Genomic DNA, 15,452 nt, shown 5'->3' with positions numbered 1-15,452 from the left:
TCCTGGGAACTAGGTGGTAGCAATCAAAACCTTCTTGTGCTTATAATTACAGTGATTTCTTTATATAGTGCCTCCCTCATTAGACAATTGGTTCCTTGAAGGTAGATACCATGCCTCTGAATTCATTTCTGTATCCTATCCCCATTCCCAATTTACTAATGTATGCCAAAGTGCCTGGTACTTAGAAAGCCTTTTTTTTGTTTGTTTTCATTTTAATAAAAGTAGCCTAGGGGTGCCTGAGTGGCTCAGTCAATTGAGCATCCACTCTTGATTTTGGCTCAGGTTATGATTCTAGGGTCCTGGAATCAAGCCCCACAATGGGGGCTCTGCACTGAGCATGGAGCCTGCTTGGGATTCTTCTCTTCTCTCTCTCTCTCTCTCTGTCTCTCCCCTTTGCCCCTCTTCTCTACTTGCATGCTCGCTCGCTCTCTCTAAAATAAAATAAAATAAAATAAAATAAAAATAAAGTTGCCTAAATGTATTCAATTTTTAAAAAATGGGTGAAAGATTTGACACCTTACCAAAGAAGAGAAATATAAGCATATGTAAAGATGCACAATATTTTTAGTTGTAGGGAAAGGCAAATGAAAACCGTAATGATATGCCCTGCACACCTATTAGAAGGGTTAAAATAAACACATTGTAAATGACAAGTGCTGGCAAAGTCTTGCCACGTATTGCTGGCAAAAAATGCCAATGTCACAGCTGCACCGAAAACGGTTTGGCTATTTCTTATAAACTTAAATATGTGCCCCACGTGCCCCAGCAACTCCACTCTTACTTATCTACTCGAGTGAACCGAAAGCCTTTCTTTACACAAAATGTGTATACACACATTTACAGAAGTCTTATTAATAATAACCAATAACTGGAAACAGCCCAGATATCCTTCAATCAGTGAGTGGATGAAATGGAACACTACTCAACAATAAAAGGAATAAATGATTGATTCAGTGGATCCTAAACAGAATTTGCTAACTGAAAGAAGTCAGACCTAAAAGGTTACATTTTGTATGATTCCATTTACATGACATTCTAGAAAAGGCAATCTATAGGCACTGTTAGGATAAGTGGTTGCCAGGAGTTAGGGGGGTTAAGTACAAAGTGACATAGCACAAGGGCATTTTTAAGGGATGGAACTGTTCTTTCCGTTGCTGAGCTGATAGGTACGTGACTCTTTGCATTTTTTAAAAAGCTACAGAACAATCCACCAAAATTAATGAATCCTATTGCATGTAAATAAAAAATAGAATGTGGGAGGGCAATTCAAGATAAAATGCAACATTTTGGCAAGTGATTCTAATTGCATTACAAATTAATCTAATCGCGTTATACACGAGTAACCACGTTGAAAGGTTGATAAGAAAGGAACTGACCTAAGGAGCTTTGGAAAACAGTGTTTTAACTGGATATTGTAAGGCTAATCAAAAAATTTCCAAAACACTGTGCTCAGGGGACCTGGGGGCTCAGCTGGTTAAGTGTCCAACTTCGACTTATGTCATGATCTCACGGTCTGTGAGCTTGAGCCCTGCATCAGGCTCTGTGTGGTAGCTCGAAGCCTGGAGACTGCTTTGGATTCTGTGTCTCCTTCTCTCTCTACCCCTCCCCACCCTCGTGCTCTGTCTCTTTGTCTGTCTCTCTCTCTCTCTCAAAAATAAATAAACATTAAAACACACACACACACACACACACACACACTGTACTCTAGTTGGTAAACTTACTTCTCTGGGGTATTAGTGAAACTACTTAAACTATTTGAATCATGCATACTGACTTGGGATAAATAAGTAAGTCTCTTGTAGATAAAGCAAGCCAGGTTTCTCACTGGCAAAGAAAGTTATAAATAAGCACAAATAGTTATAAATAAGCTGGATTGGAATTGAAAGTATCAGTATGAACTCATGTGCTGTTTTGTTTTTAATTATATATACAGTTAGACAGGTACAGAAATAAATGCAGACATGTGTGGATAAATGGATTAGTAAACATACATACATTTCCTACTCCGTCCACTGATAGGGCCTAGAAGCAGTGATATCCCAGTTATAATGGCCACAATCAGTTGGTTTCTAAACACCATCCTTCAACAAAAAGACAGCTCTTTGGAGAAGTTGGTTCTAGTGCTGGAATACGTGAGATGGGTCTAGAGCATCTTGTGATGCCGAAGCTCCTAAAAATAAACAAACAAACAAACAAACAAACAGGCACAGAAATAAACACAATGTGGTATATACTAAAATGGAATATTAGTCAACCTTATAAAGGAAAGACATTTCAACACACACTACAACATGGATGAACCCTGAGAAAATCATGCTAAGTGAACCCAGCCAGACATAAAAGGACAAATACTGTATGATTTCCCTTATATAAAGTACCTAGAGTAGTCAAATTCATAAAGTAGAATGATGGGTTCCAGGGTCTGAAAGGAGGAGAAGATGGAAGTTATTGCTTAATATGTTTGTAGTTTCAGTTTCAGAAGATGAAACAGCTATAAGGATGGATGATGGTGATGGTCGCACAACAATGTGAACACACTTAATGCTACCAAACTATGTGCTTCAAATAGTTACAGTGGTAAATCCTATGTTATGCATTTTTTACCACAATTAAAAAAAATAAGTTTATGAAGCAACTAACGTGAGGACTGATTTTAGAAAATATTTTGCCGAAGTTCATGGTTATTTATATGTTTAAAATTCTGCTGTAAATAAATTATACTCAACTTCCACCCTGAAAAAAATCACAGAAGTCAACCTGAAAAGAATACCCAATGGCTAAATACAGAACAATTTGAGAATGAAAATAAATAATGAAAAAATTGAATTTTAAGTCAAAGAATAGAATAAATATCCATGAGTCAATACTGATACAAATAAATAAGTAAATAAGTGGAGAAGAAGGGAAAACTCTTTTCTGCAAGAGAATTCCAATTAATAAGTGTATAGGTAATAAGGAAAATAGGAAATCTCCATTAGAACATCACAGTAATAAAAGCTGCCAGTAGGAACAACCAATGGAAGCTAAAATGAATGAACAAAGGTTTAAGAGGAAATGGCATATTTGCATTAAGCATCAAAGTGTCTCCTTCCAAATACTGTTGATTAGAAAGTGAAAGAGAGAAATCTAGTAGACATCACCCTTCTCAAGGGATCAAGATTAATATCATAGGATGTGTGTGCTTTCTGATATGATCTGAGAAGGGCACATACCTCAGTGACATTCTTCCTCCAAAGATATGGCCTCACTCTAACCATGAGAAAGTATCAGTAAAACAAAATTGAGAATCATTCTATAAACTACCTGACTAGTATCCTAGTACTAATAACAAGGTAAAGGAAGGAACAGGGAAAATTGAGGAGCAATCACAGATTGAAGGAGACTAGGGAGACACAAGTGTTATGTACAATCCGGGATTCGATCCTGGAACAGAAAAAAGGATGTTGGTGGAAAGACCAGTGAGATCCAAATAGCATCTGTATCAGGGTTCAGCAATGTCAGTGTCTTTGTTTTGATCATTGTACTATCATTATGTAAGATGCTAGCATTGGAGGAAGCTGGTTGAGCTCTCTGTTCTATTTTTATAATTTCCCTGTAAGTATAAATTTATTTCAAAATTTATCTCAAAATAAAAGATTTAAAAAAAAAAAAAAAAAGAAGACTGAAAATACCAAGTCAGGGCAAGGAGTATACATTCCTGAAACCCCCTTGGGAATCTTTTTGGTACTAACTAATAAAGGTGAAAACCTACATATTCTATAATTTATCAATTACACTTCTAGGTATATAGGATAGAAATTCATATATATGTGAACCAAAAAACAAGTACAGCAATGTTCATAGCAGCATTATTTATAATTGTGAAGGAATGTAAATAATCCAAATGTCCAGCAACTGAAGAATAAAAAAAATAATGTGGCATCTTTGTATACTGGAAATGAAGTAACTACAGACAGCAATGTAATTTTGAGCAAAAGAAATCAAATATAAAAGACTACATACGTTGATTCCTTTTATATAAAGTTCTAAAACAGGCAAAACAAATCTGTGGGATTACAAATGAGAATGATGGTTACCTTCGGGGAGAAGGGTGGGGTAGTAATTTGTAAGGGTTACAGGGGGACCTTTTGTGGTGTTGGTAATATTCAATTTCCTGCTAGTGGTAGTGATAACACAGAGTTTTTATTACATTTATTATAAATTACTGAATTTTACTCTTATGGTTTATTGAATTTGTACCCTTATGACCTTCTACAGGTCATATACTCTAAGAAAAATATTTAAATATTAAGAAATAAAGGGAACCTGGGTGGCTCAAGTAGTTAAACAACCAACTCTTGATTTCAGCTCAGGTCATGATCTCGAGGTCATGAAACTGAGCCCTGCATCAGGCTCTGCACTGGGCGTGGAGCCTGCCTAAGATTCTCTCGTTCTCTCCCTCCCTCCCTCCCTCCCTCTCTCTCTCTCTCTCTACCTCTGCCCCTCCCCTGCTTGTGTGCATGCACAGTCTCTCAAAAAATAAATAAAAATAATGATTTTTTTTAAAAAAGATTAAGAAATAAGTATACTTTAAAAAAATTATGTAACTGTGATCCACATTTAGTGCCTTGGTTTGTGTTGGACAGATTTTCAAGGCTGGAGACAGGGAAGCCATTTTGGACACTTTTTCATGAAGACCTTAGAGTAGTATAGGTAGGGACGGGCAAGATGAAGCATGTTACAGAATGACAAGGAAATAAAATTGGCAAGACTTACTGTTTGACTGAAGGTGGTGAAAAATTTGGAACTTTATGCATTAAGCCATAAAAATCTAATGAATTTTTCTTAATTGGAAAGGAACAAGATGGAAGTGATATTTTTGAAATGTTCATCTGTGTGCCACTCATAGGATATGCTACCTCCTATAATAATCTTTTATTTTTAGATTTTTTTTAATGTTTATTTATTTCTGAGACAGAGAGAGACAGAGCATGAGTGAGGGAGGGGCAGAGAGAGGGAGGGAGACACAGAATCAGAAGCAGGCTCCAGGCTCTAAGCTGTCAGCACGGAGCCCGATGCCGGGGCTTGAACTCACAAACCGTGAGATCATGACCTGAGCCGAAGTCGGTCGCTCAACTGACTGAGCCACCCAGGTGCCCCTATAATCAATCTTTTTTAAGCCATGTCTCTGCTAGTAAGTAAATCACAAGCCTCTTGATGGAAAAGACCTGAATTTTATGTTTCCTTGTATATCTGGGGCTTAACTTTATGGTACACTCCAGTGAATTTATTATTGTCTAACAAACACATATGATGATGATGTGCTACTGGACTGTGAACAGACAAGAAAACATCTTCGAAAATACATGAAGAAAATTACATTCAAACACCTATTACAATTTAAAAAACTCTTACTATGTCATAAACTCTTATTTAAACTTGATAAATATACAGAGGGATATTTTAGTAACCTAATGAAAAATTATATACCTCAAAGTACTAGCTAGTCTTATTCTCAATAGTGAAGCAAGAGGGGCACTCATAGTAAAAAAAAAGTAATAACACAAGGGGACAACTATTGATCATCATGAGTATTTATGATTGTTTCATCAATGTAATGATATTTTCAAAAACAGATATAAATATTGGAAAAGAGACTACAGTATCATTATTTGTAGGTTGATATGCTTACCCACCTGGAAAATTCTGAGAATTAAGCAAAAGGATACCATAATAAAGGATTTCTAGAAGTTAGCCGTCTTTCCTATTTATATTTTAGGCCACTTAAAAAAAAATAAATAGATACATATAGATAAGTGGGTTAAATTATTTACCTTTTGAGAGAGACAGTGAGAGTGGGGGAGAGGCAGAGAGAGATGGAGAAAGATAGAATCCCAAGCAGGCACTGCCAGCACAGAGCCCGACACAAGGCTTGAAACTATGAAACGATGAGATCATGACCTGATCCAGAACCAAGAGCTGGACGCTCAACCAACCGAGCCACCCAGGCACCTCAGCCATCTTTTGAGTCTAGTATAAATAGCACTTTCTCCATGAAGCCAAAGCCAAGGAAAGAAGGGATGGTGGCAATGGGAGCTAAAAGGAACCAACCTCATCACACTTGTCACCTACAATTTATACATTTATTATCATCCATTTATCTGACAAATATTTATCACCTCTCCCTCCATGGCCCTTCCGTTTCCTCCCACATGAGACCACCAATCTCCAAAGCTTGGTGTTTATCCTCCCACCTTTCTTTATGCTCATACAAGCCAATTCTATGAGTCAGCTTCTGTGATGCAGTAACAGGGGTATGGGAGGGCTGCTAGTTGCATCTAGTATCTATTCTGTCCACTGGTCATGGTAATAGAATTTTAATCTGTGCATATGCCACTAAAGACTATATTTCTCAGGCTTCCTTGCAGCTAGATATGGCTGAACACTGAGTTCTGCCACTGGGATTTAAGTGTAATATGTACCTTCTAGCCATGTTCTTAAAAGAAAGGAACATGCCTTCCCCTTCTTGTTTCTCTTTCTCGATGACTGGAATGTGAATACGATGGGAAGAGTTGGAGAAGGCATGTTGGAGTTTGAGATGAGAGCTTTATGTTGAAAGTGACAGAACAATAAGATCAAAGGAACATAAACCTCCTGGTCCCCAACACCACTGAGCCACCTATTTATGTAAACTTTTATAAGGGAGGGAAATACTTTCATCGTGTTTGAACCACCATATGTTGACTGTTACTATGCTAACACAAATAATACAACTCTCGAACAAGACATGTTGTTCCCGGTTTTTGTTGTTGTTGTTGTTGTTTTTTAATTTTTTTTTTAACGTTTTATTTATTTTTGAGACAGAGAGAGACAGAGCATGAACGGGGGAGGGGCAGAGAGAGAGGGAGACACAGAATCGGAAGCAGGCTCCAGGCTCTGAGCCATCAGCCCAGAGCCCGACGCGGGGCTCGAACTCACGGACTGCGAGATCGTGACCTGAGCTGAAGTCGGATGCTTAACCGACTGAGCCACCCAGGCGCCCCTATTCCCGGTTTTTAAGGAGCTCATGGTCCACCATGGAAGACAAACAAGTCATTAAAATGCTATTTTGTAAGTGCCATATTAGAGAAGGCACCAGGTACATGAAGCCCTTAAAGGGCAAAAAGCCTAGTCTACAGGGATATAATGTTTTTATATGGCATCTGAAGGAAGGAAGCTGGAGTGGTATCTACTCAATCCTGCTTAAAAAAAACTTCTCTAGGCTTCAGTGACAATACCCTTCTGAATTTCCTCCTCCTTCTATGGCTGATCCTTCTTTGTCCCTACTCCCACACCAACTGACTTTTTCAAAGATTCTCGCATATATTCTCTCTCCAGGTGATCCCCTTCATTCCCATGATTATACACAGCACCTCAGTGCTGATACCTGCTGAGTCCAGCCCTCTCTTTTGAGCTTTAGACTCATATATTTAATTGCCTACTTCACAGTTCCACCTGCATGTCTTACAAGCATCTCAATGCAGTATGCCAAAATGCGAACTCTTCTTTTCTTCCCTCCAACCCGCTCCTCCCACAGTCTTCTCCCTCTCAGTAAAGGTTATCACCATCCACCCAGTTTGCGTGAGCCAGAAACTTGTGAGTCATTCTTGCCGCCTCCTTTCCCTTGCCTCCCACACCCAAAACATCACCAAGTGTGCTGATACATTTCCAAACACTCTGTCTCAAATCCATCCACTTTCTCCAGCCCCATCGCTACCACTCTGCTCTAAGCTACTGTTAATCTCTCTTCTCACCAATGGCTGTTTTCTAAATGAGTCTCACTTCCTTCTGTCCTCTCAGTGCCATTCTTCACATAATAGCCACTTCCGGATCTTTTAAAGGTACAAATCAGACCTCTTAAATGTCCCTCAATGGATCCCATTGAATGTAAATTGAAATCCAAAATGCTTAACAGGAGGCACAGGTTTCTGCCTAAACTGCCTCGGCCAACTTCTCCAACCTAATCTCTTGACATTTACCTTTAGCTCCCCACTCACTTTTTTTTTAATATGAAATTTATTGTCAAATTGGTTTCCATACAACACCCAGTGCTCATCCCAACAGGTGCCCTCCTCAATGCCCATCACCCATCCTCCCCTCCCTCCCACTCCCCATCAACTTTCAGTTTATTCTCAGTTTTTAAGAGTCTCTTATGGTTTGGCTCTCTCCCTAACTTTTTTTTTTCTTTCCCCTCCCCCATGGTCTTCTGTTAAGTTTCTCAGGATCCACATAAGAGTGAAAACATATGGTATCTGTCTCTGTATGACTTATTTCACTTAGCATAACACTCTCCAGTTCCATCCACGTTGCTACAAAAGGCCATATTTCATTCTTTCTCATTGCCAAGTAGTATTCCATTGTGTATATACATCACAATTTCTTTATTCATTCATCAGTTGATGGACATTTAGGTTCTTTCCATAATTTGGCTATCGTTGAAAGTGCTGCTATAAACACCAAAGCTGAACTCTTTGCTGCCTCAGAGCTGCCTATTCTGTGGGGCAAGGTCTGCCCAGAACTCTTCCCGGCCCTCTCCTCAGGTCTTAGTTTACTACTTCCTCAGAGGACTTTCATATCCTCCAATCTAAATTACACCCCTCCATTTTTCTTTTGCATAGTACCTTGTTTTCCTGCCTGTGCAAGACTGCTCGTTGACTTCCCAAATCTACTCACCATTTCTTTTGTAGTAATAGAATTTAGCTGTGCATATGGCTGCTCAGCTAAACTAGACTTCCCTCCTTTGCACCTAGATGTAGATATGTGACCATTTCCGCCAAGGGGAAATGCATGGATACGATGTGTACAAACACTGGGGCTTCCCTTTAAGTGACTGGGCTTATGCTTCCCCATCCCATGTACTGGGAATGGTGGGACCTAAAGGAGTCACCTTGGAGAGATGGAATCCATGTGTTGTATGGATGATGGGGACACACTAATAACCTTGGCCTGCCTACTTATAGATGGTTACATGAGAAAAAAATTTTTTAATCATATTTAACTACTAGAATTTTGAATCTCTTTGTTATGGTCAAGGGACTTTGGATGGGATTTAAGTAGAGGAGTAAGGTCTGCTGGTACCACATCTAGGAGGCCTGACACAATATGAGTGGTCTCCCATGGTATTATGCAGCACCGTGGGACTGCAAAGAAGTGACATAGGTCAGATGTTTTTAAACATTATTTGGGTTGCAATAGGAAAACTGATTGGATGAGAGCACACATTAAAGCAAAGAGGCCCAATAAATGGTTATTATAAGGTAGAGGAGAGAACCTCATGGATGAGCTTAAAACAGGGACAGAAAACAGAAGACAAATTCCTGAGATATTCTGAAAGATGGTCTCCAGAGGGCTTGGTGTTGACTGGGTGTGGCAGGCAAAGTCATTGCCCCCTAGGGATGCCAACGTCCTCATCCCAGGAACCTGTGAATATGTCACCTTACAAGGCCAAAAGGAATTTGCAGGTGTGATTAAGTTAAGGCTCTTAAAAATAGACTCTTAACTATAGAGAAGAAACTGATGGTTACCAGAAGGGAGGTGGGTGGGGGATGGGCCAAATGGGTGATAAGTAATAAGGAGGGCACTTGTACTGGGTGCTATATGCCAGTGATAAATCACTAAATCCTACACCTGAAGCTAATATTACTCTGTATGTTAACTAACTGGAATTTAAATAAAAACTCAAAAAACAAAAAAGTTAAGGCTCCTGATAGGAGAAGACTATCCTGGATTATCAGGATGAACCCAGTGTCATCACAAGGGTCCTTAAAGGAAGGAGGCATGGAAGGTCAGAGCCAGGAAGCAATGTCACAACTGAAGCAGAAGTTAGAGTGGGGGGCTCTGAAGATGGAAGGAAGGCTCCTTCCATAAGCCAAGGAATGTGAGCAACCTTGAGAATCTGCAAAGGTAAAGCAGGGGGTTCTTCCGTAAAGTCTACAGATGGAAGACACTTGAAGACACCTTGATTTTAGCTCAGTAACACCCATTTTGGACTTCAGACTTCTAGACTATAAGACAGTAAATTTGTGTTGCTTTGATCTGCTAAGTGTGTGGTAATTTAGTATCGCAGCAATAAGAAACGAATACAGTGAGTATGAGGGTAAGGGTGAAAGGGGTGTCAAGTATGAGGCACCTGTACAACTGGGTGGATGACCATTTGGGAATCCAGAAATAAGAGTGAGTGGGGAGGGGCAGAAGCCAACGAAGGGCTGATGTGGGACTCAGGGCCTGTGAAACAACCTACTGGACAATTGGCCACATGGATCTGGCACTCAGGAGAAAAGCTGCCCCAGAGAAGCATAGGGAAGAGCAAGCACAGGGAAAAAACAAAAACAAAAACAAAAAAACAGAAGAAAGAAAGGCCTAGAACAAAAGACAAGTGTTGTATACAAAGGGGAGTGGCTAAAGAGGAAAAGAAAAACCCAGGGGACGTGGGTCACAAAAATCAGAGGAAGGGAGAGTTTCAAGGAGGGAATAGTCAATGCAGTAGGTCCTCCCTTATGGACAGGGGATAAACTTTGAGACCCTGAATGGATGCTTGAAAACAGATGGGGGCCCTGGGTGGCTCAGTCAACTAAGCATCTGACTCTTGATTTAGGCTCAGGTCATGATCTCCCGGTTCATGGGATAGAGCCCCATATCTGGCTCTGTGCTAACAGCACACAGCCTGCTTGGGATTCTCTCTCTCCCTTACTCTCCCTCTCTCTCAAAATAAATACATAAACTTAAAAAAAAAGTGGTGAAAAAAAAAAGCGCGGATAGTACCAAACTCTATACTGTTTTTTCCTATGCATACAAATTTATGATAAAGTTTAATTCATAAATTAAGCACAGTAAGAGATAAACAACATTAACCAATACTAAAATAGAACAATTAGAGCAGTATACTGTAATAAAAGTTATGTGAATGTGGTGTCTCTTTCAAAATATTGGATAGTACTCACCCTCCTTGTGATGATGAGAGATGATAAAATGCCTAAGTGAGGAGACAGAGTGAGGTGAACGATATAGGCCTTGCAACGTACCATAGGCTACTATTAAGGATCATGTGCTTCCAGACCTTGGTTAGACCTCGGGTAATGGAAACTCAGGAAAGCAAAACCGCTGATAAGGGGGACTACTGTTGTGTCCAATGATGCTAACAGGTGGACAGAGAAAAGCGGATGACACCATTTGCATGTATGTAAAACCCCCAACCCTCCACATGTGAATATATGTTATTTCTAAATATTTCTAAGAGTGAAGAAGGTCTGGTTAAGAGCCGGGGCCCTGAAGCTGGATGACCTTGGTTTGCGTGTGGATTCCACCACTTAGTGGTGTGACCTTGGTCAAGTCACTTAACTTTTACAGGCACCGGTTTTCTCATTTGTAAAATGGGATAATAACAGTAGCTACTTATATGTGACTCTTGTAAGAATTAAATGAATGAATATATGGAAAGTGCCTGGCATCAGGGTAAGTCCTGTATTAGCTATTATTATTATTATCACATATAGTGATGTGTTTGCTTTGTTATTTAAGAATAATAAATTCTGCCAAAGGAAATAGGAGACACAAACATTATAAGGGGGAAATATAAAACTGAAGTAGAAGCAAATAGCTTGTGAGAGAAAGTACATAGTATGTATGTGAACTGAACACAGAGGAAAGGATAGAAGGTCCAAGTACGCACCAAATACTCTTGATGCAATAAACATTCAGGAAGCACATGAGACACTCAATATTAGGAATAATACATTAAAATGGTTAAAAAGGCTAAAATCACTACTCACTGGTAATACCTGCATGGCTTCCACTTGTTCTTTGCCTGACAAATGCAGTTAAAAGCCATAGCTACTGGTCAGGCTAAATGGTGAGCAGGAACGGTGGCCAGACACCTGGTTCCTGTGCCTCAGTACAGAAAGCATATGTTGGCTCTGGCACCAGGCATCTCCTATCTGGCAAGTCCCCTTGTTGCACCTCAGTGATGGTCCTTGTAACCCCACCAACAACACAAGGAAGGCTGAATCAAGGAGAGAAGGGGAGAGAAAGGCACATTTCATAAAACATACCACCTCACGTGTACCCTATCCTAAGTGTGTTAATCTACCCTCTCTTTTCCCCCTGGTTTCTTACCCTGTATTGTAAATTGATTCAAAAAGCATGTGACATCAACATCTTAATTTGGGGAACCTTTCTGTGCAGGGACCTCTGGGATAGCCCACCTGGCAGTGTACTTGGAAGCTAACCACAACACCCATTCGGTACCCCACGAGGGTAGGGAGATGAAGGGTAGCAGACTTTTCTTTGGTGCATGGGTGCATCTTATACTGAAAAGGGAGGGGGCTGCCAGGAAAAAAAAAATCCTGCCAAACAGGGCCAATGAAAACAAGATTTTCTGCTATGCTGACCCTTGAGGCTATCCCGTCCTACTTGAAATAGAAACACCAGCTTACATCTCTAGGATGATTTGGCTTCACTTTTCAACATGGACCTGCCTTTGAGCATCTTTGGTTTAAGAACTACCCTATTTTCCTACAATTTGTTCCTGTTCTCCTTTCCCCCTCCTTCCATATGTAGGAGAGAACGTGAACGGTGTTAGATGTGGAATCTGTTCACTTTCCTCTCCCCACTTTTTAAGGTTGCTTCTTTAATAGCTAGACAGAAGAGGATGGTAATTCTATCATGATAGCTACCAACTGGATACTTTGTGAGCTGTCCGTTCCAATAATGCAGTAGGAAGCCGTCTAAAGGCCATGCTAGACCCAAATATCTCATTCTCTAACAACCACCTAATCTCTTTCATTTGAAATTTCAGCATTCACGGCCTTTGTTTTGCTTTTCTGCAAAAGTACTGCGACTAGATTTATCATGAGGCTAATGTCGCTTAGGCTTCAGAACTCTTCCTGGGGTCCAGGAGGGGCTACAGTGACTTGTATTCGTAATTTTGTTTTATTAATTTATCTCTAAATAGGGACCTCAAATCCCAAAGTTTCTCATCATATCTCATCAATAGGATTTCGTGGTTAAATCCTGGAAATGAAAGAAGACTTCTCTCCCTTTTATTTAGTGATTTTTGGATAGGTCACATTAAATTTCAGCCTCGGTTTTATCAGTTCTAAGTAATAGTACTATCTGTACCTTTAGGACTATGGTAAGGTTAAATGGCCCTTAAACAGTGTTTCATATATTAGAAATGTTCATAAGTGTAAGTTGCCATTATCGTTGTTGTTTATTGCCAGGACAAGACCAGAAGCTCCCTGCGAACGCTACGTGGCACCCCCTGAGCCCATCAAGGGCTCACAAAAATACTTACAGAGGGAATGCTACCTTTTACAACCACTCCACTCTCCCCACCTTCCCAGCGGGTCTAACCAGAAATACAACTTGCATTACGTTCTTAGTGCGACACGCGCGGTTACCTCCTTCAGCAACGCGCCAGATACTCAGTAACACCTTCCCAATTTGAAACGCTGATGTAGCTCCTGTGTATCCTACCCCCGCGAGTCCAGAAACCCATGCCGTTTGCCTCCAGTCCCCTGCCCCCTTCCTCTCTCCCTGGTCAACTGAGGACAGTCTGCCACGCTCGGGACCAGAGGCTCTGAGATAGCTCCCTAAGAGCGTCAGCACTGTGTCTGCGCTTAATAAGCGCTCGATAAACGCCAAGGATGTAGATTCCCAAGCAGGCCGCCATCTCCTCCCCGCACCCTCCCCCGGGAGCGAGGCCTGCATCACTAGCCTGGGGAGGGAGCCGGGGCGGGGTGGGGTCGGCTGGGGTGCGGGGATAGAACCTGCGTCTGCTTTCCCCAGCCCTGCGCGCTTCCCCGGCAAGGCTGGTTCCGGGGGTCCCCCGGGGCCTGCGGGGCGGGCGGGAGGCCGGGAGGAGCGGCCGCCGACGCATCCGCCGCCGCCGCAGGAGGCGGAGCGCTGCACCTGGCGGCGGGTGCTCGGCGCTCAGCCCTGAAGCGGGTCCAGCTGGTAGCCAGCGGCGGAGGCACCCGGCCGTGGAGGAGGAGGAGGAAAGGTCGCCCCGGAGGGTGCGCTCGGTTCGCCGCTGCGGGTCGCCCCAATCGGCCCGCATCCCTCGCTCGCGCCCCGCCCGCCGCAGCCCCCGAGGAGCCAGCGACCCGCCCGAGATGGTGCGCGACGCCCCGACAGCCGCCGCCCCGGCGCCCCAAGCCGCCGCCCCGCGCCGGGGGGAGATGGCTCCCCGCGCCCCGCGCAGCTGAACGCCAGCGCCGCCCGCAGCAGGTGAGTCGGGGCCCGGTGCGCGGGGAGGGGGCGCTCGGCGGGGGCGGCCCAGCAGCCCCACCCAAGATTTCCCCTGCGGGGGCCGGGCCTGAGGGCGGAGAGCCCCCCTCCGGCGCGCGCACACCTGCTGTCGGGGGAAGGGGGCCTCGGAGGCGCTGCTCCCGGGGCGGGCAGGTGTGGGTGTCTCGGTTCCCAGTCCCGCTCGCCCGTCGCTCCCTTCCTCCCTCCTAGCCTCCCTCCCCTCGGCTTCTGTGTCGGCTGTCATCTTTATAGGGCGCTGGGGAGGCAGCAGCCGGCACCCCCGGCGCCCGGCGCTGGCAGCACTTCCGCAAACGTAACTGGAGTAGGGAAAACAAAGGCGCTGCCGGAGGGAGCCCTAGCCGGGCGCAGGCAGCAGCAGGGGGTGGGGGTGGGGGTGCAGGCAGAGGGCTGGGCCCCGAAGGCCAGGCCATTCTCCGCCCGCTCCCACCGGCGCCCTTGCCATAAACATCCTTGGGGGAAAGGAGGAGGCGAGAACCTCCGTAAGGCCCCAGTGAAAGAACGTGGCCGCCCGTGTGCGGGGAGGAAATTGACAGCGTCTGATTCCCCAGGTGAAAAAAATACAAAAATATACCTCCCCCGCACCCCCCCCTGCACCCCACCCCATGCCTGCTACCACCTCCTGCTTCTTTACTTAACTAAAGTCTAACATGGTGTAACATGTCCCTAGAGCTCTTGGAGGTGCTAATGGGGGTTACTAGCCTTTCTCGGTCCTATTTATTCCCTACATAGCTCGCTGTTAAATTTAAGTAGGATACTGAAAAATTTCAAACGCAACTTACCCCTTCATCTATCTCTTCCCCACGTAGAGAGACTGGTGGGTTAATTACCCTTAAGGCAGGTACACGGTGCATTTTGCCTCTCCCATACACATTCACAGCCACAAACATTTCCTTTTCATCCAAAAATATTTAGTAAACATCTTACAGAGCTCCTAGAGCAGAAAAAACCCTGCCTAATTGTTGTAAGAAAAAACCTTAAATTAAGGCGTTGAGTTTCTAATTCCTATTGGTGTCTACATAGTTGTATGTCCTTGGGCACATCACATCTTCCCCAGCCTCAGTTTTTTCACATGTAGAAGGAGATGGTTGGATGGTATGGTGGCCAGGTTTGCCTTTAATTGTTCTAGAAGTTCAGGATTTTGTGGAAATCCAGCCTTTTCAATATAG

The 15,452-nt window shown here is 42.9% G+C and overlaps 2 protein-coding genes across 4 annotated transcripts in view; one reads left to right on the top strand and one right to left on the bottom strand.

Annotated features, from left to right (window-relative positions):
* The window catches only part of NEMP2 (nuclear envelope integral membrane protein 2), a 174,245-nt gene that overhangs the window by 50,425 nt on the left and 108,368 nt on the right, over positions 1-15,452 (bottom strand). The window contains exons 13-14 of one of the 2 annotated variants that reach the window (XR_013557221.2): positions 11,796-12,016; positions 1,996-2,170 (exon numbers count right to left, since the gene is read on the bottom strand). The gene's annotated coding sequence lies outside the window, so the exon portion shown is untranslated. The remainder of the gene's footprint in view (positions 1-1,995; positions 2,171-11,795; positions 12,017-15,452) is intronic. The other variant, XR_013557222.2, reaches the window with a different exon arrangement.
* Positions 14,133-15,452, top strand: part of MFSD6 (major facilitator superfamily domain containing 6) — a 78,549-nt gene continuing 77,229 nt past the window's right edge. For both annotated transcript variants that reach the window (XM_060622393.3, XM_078451083.1), the window contains exon 1: positions 14,133-14,244. The gene's annotated coding sequence lies outside the window, so the exon portion shown is untranslated. The remainder of the gene's footprint in view (positions 14,245-15,452) is intronic.

This window comes from Panthera onca, chromosome C1 (genome assembly GCF_046562875.1).
Source record: "Panthera onca isolate mPanOnc1 chromosome C1, mPanOnc1 haplotype 2, whole genome shotgun sequence".
In the NCBI taxonomy this organism is placed as follows: Eukaryota; Metazoa; Chordata; class Mammalia; order Carnivora; family Felidae; genus Panthera; species Panthera onca.
Note: the sequence above shows the minus strand (reverse complement) of the source record. Positions and strands in the feature narration are given on the sequence as shown.